This window comes from Neopelma chrysocephalum, unplaced genomic scaffold (assembly GCF_003984885.1).
Source record: "Neopelma chrysocephalum unplaced genomic scaffold, ASM398488v2 Primary Assembly neopelma1_103b, whole genome shotgun sequence".
Classification (NCBI taxonomy): Eukaryota; Metazoa; Chordata; class Aves; order Passeriformes; family Pipridae; genus Neopelma; species Neopelma chrysocephalum.
Genome location: NW_020897767.1, coordinates 6,949,838 through 6,960,346, shown reverse-complemented (window position 1 = coordinate 6,960,346; position 10,509 = coordinate 6,949,838). Strand labels below are relative to the sequence as shown.

At 41.2% G+C, this 10,509-nt stretch overlaps 1 protein-coding gene and 1 long non-coding RNA gene across 2 annotated transcripts in view; both read left to right on the top strand.

Annotated features, from left to right (window-relative positions):
• Positions 1-1,442: 1,442 nt before the first annotated feature.
• Positions 1,443-4,137, top strand: LOC113973627. The gene is made up of 2 exons (XR_003536282.1): positions 1,443-3,463; positions 3,886-4,137. It is a non-coding gene; the product is annotated as an uncharacterized LOC113973627 (long non-coding RNA).
• Positions 4,138-5,399: 1,262 nt separating this feature from the next.
• Positions 5,400-10,509, top strand: part of MGAT5 (alpha-1,6-mannosylglycoprotein 6-beta-N-acetylglucosaminyltransferase) — a 121,480-nt gene continuing 116,370 nt past the window's right edge. The window contains exon 1 of the mRNA XM_027695918.1: positions 5,400-5,474. The gene's annotated coding sequence lies outside the window, so the exon portion shown is untranslated. The remainder of the gene's footprint in view (positions 5,475-10,509) is intronic.

The window sequence follows — 10,509 nt, the reverse complement described above, 5'->3', positions numbered from 1 at the left end:
AGACCATTTACAAATATGCTAAAAAGCAAGGTCACAAAACAAGGTCCTCCGAGATTCCAAAGACAAACTCCATCCACAGAGAAATGATTCCATATTTCTAGTTCTACTTTTGTTTTCTGTCTTTTTCTACTCCTATATTTTTAAGTGCCTTATATCCCATGAAGATGTCATTCCTTTAGTGACACCATTTGCTCTGTTTGCTCAAGATTTTGTGAAAAAGTTTACAGGTATCTGAACAGAGACTATTATCTATACTAGAACAATGCTTAGTAACTCCTTCAAATAATAAAACAACCTGTGAGCTTATTGGTTAGCTCTGCAGATGAGGATCATGTATACATATTAAACTGTCATACATATGCTATCTATAGACAGCTTAAGTACATTTTCTGCAGATTCATTGAGGAAGAAGTGAGACTAAACCATCCACTTCCAATTTTCAGAGTTAACACTACAGGTCTTTTTGAAATTGGTGCTTCTGATAATTACAAAAGATGTTGATAAAACAATGTAGCAGAGACAACCACTCAGAAATTTCATACATAAGTTGCTTCAAAACACAAATACCATCAAGTCCTGGTACTGTTAATTTTACTGATTCAATCTAATAACTCTTCTATTGATTCTTTAGTTTGAGACAATAGCTTCATAAATATAATACTGCAGGGGAAACTTAGGAAATTACTACCTCCATAGTGAACACCAACACAAATAACCCATCCATATTTCCTACTATGTCCTCACTGCTTTTGTTCTTACTTAGTCTTTCTCCTTTTTATACCTTAATAATTTATCTGCTGCTCAGTCTCTCTGGCAAATCTCCATGAATGGCCAGTGACTTGGTTTTAATTCCCCCAGGTCCAATGAAATCTGTAAAGTAAATCATGATGGAATTTCAGTTTGCATTTGAATGAGAACACAGAGTATCCCTTGTACCCTGAGCTGTCATTCAAACCTGTATGACAGGTGGATGTAAAATAACACCATTCTTATTAATTACTACAAAGTGAAGAAGACAGTGGATAATCGGCTCTACCAGATTTATAGTGGGCCTGTGAAATTTTAGAATTACATGCCACTTTGCACTGAAATGTTACTGTGATAATAATTTCCTGCAAATGGGGAGTTCCTTAGTACACTTACCACACACATTAAATACTTCTTAGAAATGTCTGGTTTGGTACCTAAAGCCAAGAGTTTATGTCCTGTTTGATAACTCAGTGCAAAGGTAATGGAATAGTACAGTTTATATTTACAACATCTGTGGTAATGGGTAGATCTGTTGCAATATCGATCAAAATTTTCTGGTGGAAAATTTTATATCCCAGTTGTTACATTTACGGACAGGGGACAGAATAAAATTTTCAAAGGCAAGAGTCAAATAATAATTTATTAGTTTGCTTTACTTTTATTGGGTTTTTTGTTTGGTTTTGTTTTGGGTGGGGGTTTTTTGTTTGCATTTTTTTTGTTGTTGTTGGGGGCTTTTGGGAGTTTTTTCTGTACTGGGCAGAGTTAATGATACCTTTTAAAAATCTGACTTTTCAGTATCCATAAAACCTTGGTGAAAAGGATGCAGTTAAACTGCAAAGTCTTACTCATGTTAAAACTGGTGGTGGGGGAGGGGGGTGTTGGGGGTGTGCCTGAATATGGGGAAAGGACAGGAACATTTTCTATTTCCTAATATTTTTATATTTAATCAGAGTTAAACCAAGGTTATTCTACAGCAACTTTGAAATGTGATTAAGAAGCAAAAGAGAGAGAGGGTGACTTTTCAAAATATCACTTTGTGATCGGAATATTACTAGGGTTGAATATGGCAGCTCTTCAGAAGTATATTGTACTGTATTTCAAAAAATATAGATGAGGTCCTTAGAAATCAGAGCAATCAAACAAAAAAGCAAGACGTTCTTGAACAAGAACACATGAGTTTTCTGATCTCCAGCACAGAGGAGACTGTGCTGGCTGTTGAGTCAGTTATCATTTTGCAGTAAATTCAATTGTATCAATAAAGCTGAGGGAGACATCAAACAGAAAGCTTTAAAAGCATATCTTGGAAGCCTCAAGACATGCTTATTGTGTTTGGCTATGATACTTTTCAGGAAGGTCTTTTTTTATCTTATCTCTGGTTCAAATTTCAGTTTTACCTTCTTCTTTTTCCTCTTCTCCTTTTTTGTTTTATTGAAGTCATGTTCAACATTAATAATAAAATATTCAGCCCACCATCAAAGAGTCCACTTAGTATCCACTTAGCTAATAACCCTTTATTCAGAGGAGCATATGGGGGGGTTATAAAAGAAGGAAAGAAACTGAATAGAGGGAGGGAGACCTTCCAGAAACCAGGCAAGGGGGCTTTAAAAGAGATGAAGATTATAATGCAAATGGTCTCTAGTTCCTATCCCAGGTGCTGTAGTGATTAGTGCTGTAGCAATACAAGTACAACATGATGTAACACTGTGTCTGTCTACCTGAGACAAGATGGGGATAAGAACCAGAACAAAGGCAGGTATGTTAGATGTAGTCCACCTCACAAGAAACAGATTTCTATATTAAAAGTATTTTCTCTATCTATATTCTCTAATAATGTATATTAACAGATTTTTCTACCAGGAAACGCAAACTATATTTTATATATGTGCTGTAATTTTGTTATACAGTGTTACAAGTCAAAGGGGAACACAGCTTTCACATACTTCGCTAGGGAAAGGTTTGTGAAGGTATTGCCTGTCAATAATTACAGAATTCTTTTATGCTCTAGACACGTTTCTCCATGTTACAGTAGTTCATTCTTTGAACAAAAAGAGATGGAAAATTCAACAAGTATGCTATTTTAAAGGTGACATTAAGCAAATCTGGAGTTAGCACTGGTGATTTCTGTGCACTTACATTTAGGTTATCATCCACTGCTGGTCCGTAATCAGAATTTTTCAAAATTCAGTATAGAGATGTGCCAAAAAATTGGTCTCTCAACATGGAAAGACTGAAATGTGTTCAATGTCTTCTAAGGATCACTTCTGTCCTTTATGTTGAGTGCACAGTAAGCAAGCTGAAGTTACTATAGCTGTGACTTCTTCACCTCATCTGTTTGAGTTCTCTACCACTCCAAAGCTGCAACTGGCACAAAATCAAGGGAGGTTTTGTTATCCACTCAGGGCAGGGCTTTGTCCACAACCTTTGGACATGAAAATTAAGCAGGAAAACAGTATCAGTAGCTGATATATTGAATGTCTCTACCAGAATATAATTGTTTTCCTCATTAATAAGATACACCTCACAATAACCCAAAAGTTCTCTATTAACAGGTATAGCTAAGGGGCTCAGTCCTAGCCATATGCTATGTTTGAGTGTTCTCATACATCAGAGGTATCAGCCATCTTTAATCACTTCAGTAATCATTCCTCTCTGCACCCAAGGATAATGGGATCAGTACATGGAGTCTGGAGCTGGAAAGATGCAAACAGGCAAGGTGAGATGCCAAAAACAGGGTCCTGATTGCAATAACAGGCCTTAATGGTCCTAATCACCCTCACCTGGGGCCTCCACCCACACTCTCTCCCCATGGGCAGGGAATGAGCAAGAAGATGGGTGAAGCTTTAAATGTGGGACAGGCCTGAGACAGCTAAATCTGAATAATTGCTGGCCTACTTGTCACACACTAAAATGAGGAACAAACATGTAAGTGCTCAACTGCTCTCAGATTCTCCTAAAACTTTAATGCTGTAGGGGTTTATGTTCTCTCTTCTTTCAGTCTCTTGCTCCTTATGTTGCAAGAATCCAATCTTTCTCAAGAAACATTTTGTGAGCAGGGAGCTCACTCACCTACACAGCTTTCACTTCCTTAATCGAAGTACACAGTTTGCTCATAAACGCCCTTTTTTTTTCTTTTAGCTATGTCAGATATGAATACTGTGGAATATTCAGTGTAACTTCCTATTCTTGAAAGGAGGATCTGGTTGGTATGATCCAGTTTTAAAACTGTTGGCTAATAAGGGCTGCTGTTCCCTTCAGTAAGAGCTCTGCTAAGAGACCACTGTTGATATTTTCTGATATATAATATTTCTATATCAGAACATATAAAACTCAAAAGTGACTGCATACGAGCTATGTAAATTAAAAGCATAAAGCATGGAAAGTGCTGTAGTTGCTGTTATTTTACCTGCTTTGTTTCCTTGTGACAAAAGCCTGTTCCACAAGCCATAGCAAAGAATTTTAAAAGTTACCCACCTCACACAGAAAGATATCCAAGGCTTTGATCATTCAACTCCTTGTAAAATTTTCAAATCCCTAACCTCTCATTAAATGCCAGCAAGCATTTCCAACCAGGAACAGAGCATAATGCTGGGTGAAAACTAAAACTCCAGATTGCACAGCATTATTGCAGATGCTTGTGGGTGCAGACGAGTGTCCTTCAGCACGCATTGTGTACATCACCATTTTCTGTCCTGTGTGGAGAAACCCCAGATGAATAGCACTGAACACCAGCTGGGATTTTTGTGAGTTGTCACCAAAACCATACTCACATGATTTTTATTTTTTTTTGTAAACATTTTCTGATGATTCACGGCATGTGAAGAATATGTAACAGACATTGATTAGAGTTCTGCATCTGATTATAACCTATACATATCTCCCTTTAACTTATATTAGGCTGTGGAGGTAACCAGAAACACTTTTTTTTTTTTTTACTTTTATCTTGATCTTCTCCTAGTGAAAGAAGCCTCTATCCATACCAGAGAGCAGGATTGGCCACGAGATGTCACCCAGCTTCTATTAGCCGTTATGCAGGCTTGGGAAAATAGACCGCTCTGAAGCTGTGCTAAATAGAGACCGTCTCGCCACTACAAAATAGAGTCATCTTATTGCAAAAAACAGTAGCTTTTTTTTGCGTTAATGGCTCTGAGAAGTGAACTTCCAGGAGCTTGTAGAGAGTTCTTAAGACGACCTAAGTGGATAAATAAATAAAAATACCTGTGTCTAACGCTCAGTAAAACGCTGGCTGATGCAATGCGTCCGCTTACCGCGGACAAAACCGCATCGCTGCCAGAGTCGGGAGCCGCGCCTGACCTCGTGAATTTGCGGAGGAGGACGAGCCGGGGGGAGGCAGCGGAGGCCGGGAGCCGCCTCCACGGACTCGCCGCGGCGGGCGGCGGCTGCGCACGGGTGACGGTGCCCCTGCTCATCCCCATTCCCGGTGCCCATCCCCGTGCCCAGGAGGTTTTCCCCTCGCCCCCGCGCCGGGCGCGCACTTTGCAGACGCTCCCTCGCTCTGCCTGTGCCTGTCACAGGCGTTTCCGCTCGCCCGCCCCTCCCTCCCTCCTCCCGCTCCCCGAGCGCGGCCGGCACTTTGCAGACGCTCCCCGGCGCCCGCCCGCCCCCGCCTGGCCCGTCCCCCGGCGGGCGCGGCCGCGCCTCCGCCCGCGCTCGGCCATGGGCGCTGCGCTGCGCTCGGCGCGGGGACCTGCGGGCACCGCCACCAGGTGAGCTGAGACCCCGCCGGGTTGCGGGGGCTGCGGGGACCGGGGGGGTGCAGCTGCCGCCGCCGCGCCCAGCCCCGCTGCGGGGGTCGCCGCGCCGGCGAGGGGGCCGCCCGCCCGCCCCACGCCCAGCGCCGCGGTCGCATCGCCCCTGGTGCGGAGCGGGAGGGATGGAGGGCATCGCCCCGCAGCCGCCCCGGCGCGGCGGGGCCCGTGCTCGCCGCGGCCCGGCCGCCCCCGTCACCTTGCGGAACGACCTTCGGGGAGCGGCGGCGGCGCCCCCCGGCCCGGCGGGGCAGGGGAGGGGGGTCTGCGGAGGAGGGGGCGGCCCCGGGAGCCCCGCGGTGCCCGCCCCGGGCGCGCCCCGCGGGGACGGAGCGGCGGTGGGAGGTTTTGGCGAGCGCGGGTGGCGGTGCGGTGGGTGGGAGGGAGAATGAATCCCGGGCGAGAGTCTGTTGAAATCTCTCCCCCTGACGATGCCATTTACCAGCTCTCGGTTCCACCCGGTTGCTGATTTTGTTCCCTCTCCAATGCTTTGTGAACCTCTAGGAAGTGAATTTGAGAAAAAGGTTCCTGAAAGCTGTCATCTCTTTGCCAAATTTGCCTTGGGCTGCCATGTCTGCTACTTTTTTTTTTTTTTTTTGCCAGAGATGCATTGAGCTTTAGACTGGAAATAACAGTGCTTTTCATTTGCCAGGTTCGTTATTTCTTACACATCAACATCATATTGTGGTTTGATCGCAGGTCTTGTCTCTGAGAAGCAGGGACTGACCTGATGTGATTGTCTAGGTGTGCGGACCTACATTAAACAAGTATTTGTGGGGTCTGTTTTATTGTCTCCCTTGAGTTTTAGCAGCTGTTTAAGGTAGACTTACTTTTTAATATATTTAGGGGAGAATAAATATCACTTAGTTTTGAGGAACTAAATCTAGGTAGAGGCTTTTCTCCCTGTTAACATAAGGACTGTAAGTTCCATCTTTTCTAGATGTGGTACAAAATCATCTCATCTTTTGAGAATATTTTTTTCTTTCTGGTATTGTGGTCAGCAAACCTGAGTAAATGAATTCTCCATTCTTGCATTACGTCTTGTTACATCAATTTCTCTTGATAATTGCACCAATGATAGAATACTCTTTAAATGAAGGCTCACTCTTAAGATTCTTGTTATTATACGGTCTTATTTGTCTGAAAAGCTCTGTCACCTTGTCCCCATGAAATAGTATGATAGCTTTTTCAGCATGACTCATAATCCTAAATACAGGAATGAATTTTGACTTAGTGCTGTGCAAATGCTTTATCTCAACAAACAGCTTTGTGTGTAGAAAATGCAAGTAGGGTGGAGGGAATCACTGGTACTCAGTCTGCTAATCTTTGTCCTCAGGAGGACAGCGTTTGAAGTCGTTTGCAGGCTGTGGGTATGTCTTTGCTCCTAAATCAATGAGGTGATCTCGGTTCTTTCAAAATACTTTCGCTGTTTCATAAAAAGCTTTCAAAAAAGGAGGAACCGGTTCGTTCTTGTTTTTTATTATTGAAACCATTTTGCCTGGGGACACGAAGTTCAATTTAGTCTGAATGGGTGATTTACCTTTTTCTTTCTTCATCTCTCTGTAATGACTCTGACTGTACTTCATGAGAAACTCTCCTTACTGCAGCACCCACAGTTCACATAATTAGTGCTGGTTGTACCAAGCCTATTAGTAGGTGAAGAAAAACCTTCACCTTTTTTTTCTGGTGGTTTTGTTACATACAAGGTAAATTTCACTACTGCTTTCTGATCTTTACCTGTATGAGATGATGTAGGGAGTAGTTTACTCTAAAAATAGCCATGGAACAGTATGTTTAGTGAAAAGAATGTCTATGCTTCATGATTTAATGTGTGCATACTGTTTTCTGTTGCTCTTCTGTAGAATATGGATTTATTTTGTACGAACAGAATAAGGATTAAATAAGAACATATGCTTCTTCTTTTCTGGGTGATAAATCCATCTTGCTGTCCCGGAGGAAGGCAGCTTATACAGCCTGGACTGAAAAGATGCTGAAAGACAAAGTGACTGAATGCTGAATATAAGAAGATCAGGTTGTTTAAGCTCCCCAAACTAAACTGCCTAAAACTTGGGAAGCAGCCAGCAACACTGGGTGGAAATCATGTAAAATCCTTAATCTACTTCATGAAATAGAATCTGGCAAAATAATGAAGTGCTCAGAATTCTTAAAATGACTTTGAATAAAGACAATTGCTCTCCAGTTTTAAGTCATCTCCCTCCAACCAGATTCCCTTCTGTTCCCTTGTATAAAAAAGAAAGCTTTATACTGTTAACATCTATGCTTGAAATAATATGTGGGATTCTATTAGTGCTCGTTTCCCTTCAACTTTGAAATTATTTTTTTTTTAAATCATTTACAGAGTTACATTTTTGGTGTTGTATGCTGCCATCATCCAACAAGTTCACTCTGGTTTTGCTTCTGTTGAATAAAATAGCTTAGTATGCAGTTTTCTTCTTCATCGTGGCTTTGAAATTTTATTAGAACTTCAGGAGTCGTTGTTGTTGTCCTTCGCTGATATTGTAACTTGATTATTAGCTATGTGGTAGGTGTTTTGAAGGCTTATGTGAATACAGTGTTCATGTTTTGAGCAGATTGAGATCGAAAGGAGACTGTCTTAGTGTTTCATGAGAGGATGGGAGAATTAGTTCAGTTTTTTTGATAGGAAGAGCAGTCATAAGGGAGATCCAGTGGCAAACATTATGGTTTGTTTGCCAACAGATTGTCTGACTTAGTGTTTGAGTAGCCTCTTACATAGAGGGTGGAAAGAAATACACTGATGAATATCAGAGTGCTAGGTGCTGATAGTATTTTCAGTTATATTATTCCCAAAGTGTCTGCTGAACTCTTCTGCTTAGCCTCTTTTGGAACCAGAGCAGTACTCCAGCAGCAATTCTTGGTAACGAACATCGGAAGCATCTGCTGAAGGAAATGAACATGCTGCACACTGCTAATCAGCTGGGAATCTGATGAGTGGAAACTTTTTCAGGAATCAGGCAGTTTTGCAATTACTGCATCCTCAATTTCAAAAAATTCTCAACTGGAATGGAATAAGGTCATTCTTTATTCCTCTCTACTTTGGCAAAGTTAGTATTTGTGCATCTCCGTGTTTCATATACCACATATGCACATGAACTTAAACAAACGAAAAAAACCCCACCAAAACCTAACAAATCTCGTCTTCCATACTTTAGAAGAAAAAGTGGAGCTTTGTATTTGCCTCTGTGTGTATGCATGCACACTCAAAACCCTCTTGTTTTCCTCTTTAAGCCTCCTATTATTGGCATAGAATACTGAAGTTTCACTTCTGAAGTTCCTTATGTGTTTCGCTTTCATTTCTTGAAGAGCCCAGACCTGTAATATAATGAAGTATAACTTCTGTGAGGAATAAATTTCATTCAGATTGTGTTTTAGTAGTGGTTTGATTTCCATCACTTCTATTTTTTTTTGACTATTTCTGATTTGTTCATGTGAATCGATAATTTACATATTGTAATTTGTGGCTACAAAGAGTTTTGTACAAACTTAGGCTAATTCAGTTGAAGGGTTTTGGATACTGACATAGGCTCTCTTAATGGGTGGCATTTGAGGAGGAGCCACCATAATGATGAAGAATTGGTGTCACAAGTGCTGACACAGCCTCCCAGGTAAGAGGCAGTGGCTTTTTGTGACAATGCAAACCTTTATCGGAGTGGATAGCCTTATTCTTTTGTTTAAGCTGGAATGGTTCAGCTGTCTTGAGATGAATTTGTTGGGTTTTGTTCTTATCTTCCCACAAGGAGAAGTCTAGTCTGCTTTAATCAGGTCAATCCTTCAATCCCAGGATCTATCTATGCACTCAGACGAGGGTGTAGCTCCTTTGAGAAACTTCTGCTAAAGTGATGGTGTAATAGTACATCTGTGTCGGCTTGTGTACTAGGGAGACACTGCAGTGAACAGAGAAGAGGAAATTAATTTGGGGGACAGGGATTCCCTCTTAGAGTACTCTTAAGTAGCAAAGTCATTTTCATGAGGAAAGCTTAAGTTAATGGTGTGATTCATTTGATTTATTATTTATGGTTTATATGAGTTAAAAATCCTGTGATCCTGGCCCTTTGAGTCTCACAAGGACCTCTTATTCCTGTTAGCTAACTGTATTTCTTCATACATCCCACAGGCATTCCAAACTGTTTAACCTTGGTTATTAATCTAACCTACCGACGTTTGTCTTACTGATTTTTATATCCTAATAAAAGCCTCTAATCTTTCAAAGCTATCAACCACGTCTTTTGACCTTGTCCTTGAGACAAAGGGATTTTCCTAGATTGTAAGTAGCAGACTGAACCTGATTTTATTTTTATTGGTAAGTTGCTTATGGGTCATGTAGTTTGTTACATTTATTTATATATATAATTTTTGACATGTAAAGTGCTCCTTTATGTTTCCCTAGAATAGTTTACAATTAAAACCTTTTTTTTTTCACTCTTGGTAGAGTACGATAATGAAGTTTATTGCTGCTTGTTTTCCATTGCCTGTTAAGGTTGTGTTCCTCTCTTCGTAAATGCACCATGACTGGTTCAGCTTTTTATATAGCCTGTATTGAGGTTCTAGCAAAACACTCTCAGAAAGATACTAATCAAGTAGTAGATTGCATGGTAGGAAAATCTCTTCACCAAAAGGGTTGTCAGGCACTGGAACAGGCTGCCCAAGGGACTGGTTGAGTCAACATTCCTGAAAGTATTCAAAAAGACTTTGGACTCGATAATCTCAAATACCTTTCCCACCTTAAGTGATTTTATGATTTTAAGTTGTCATAAAAGGTGCAAGGTGCAGTGAATTATCATGCCTGCCTAAGATTATATTTTGTGAGCTGGATGTTTTTTTTCTGAACCTTTGGACTCTGCCATATTATGTGATAGTCCTCTTGTCTGCAATATGTGTGAGCAGGGTGGATTAACACACTCTTACAGGAGATCCTTGTTAACACAAAGGCATCTGCTTATATTCACTTAGGCAG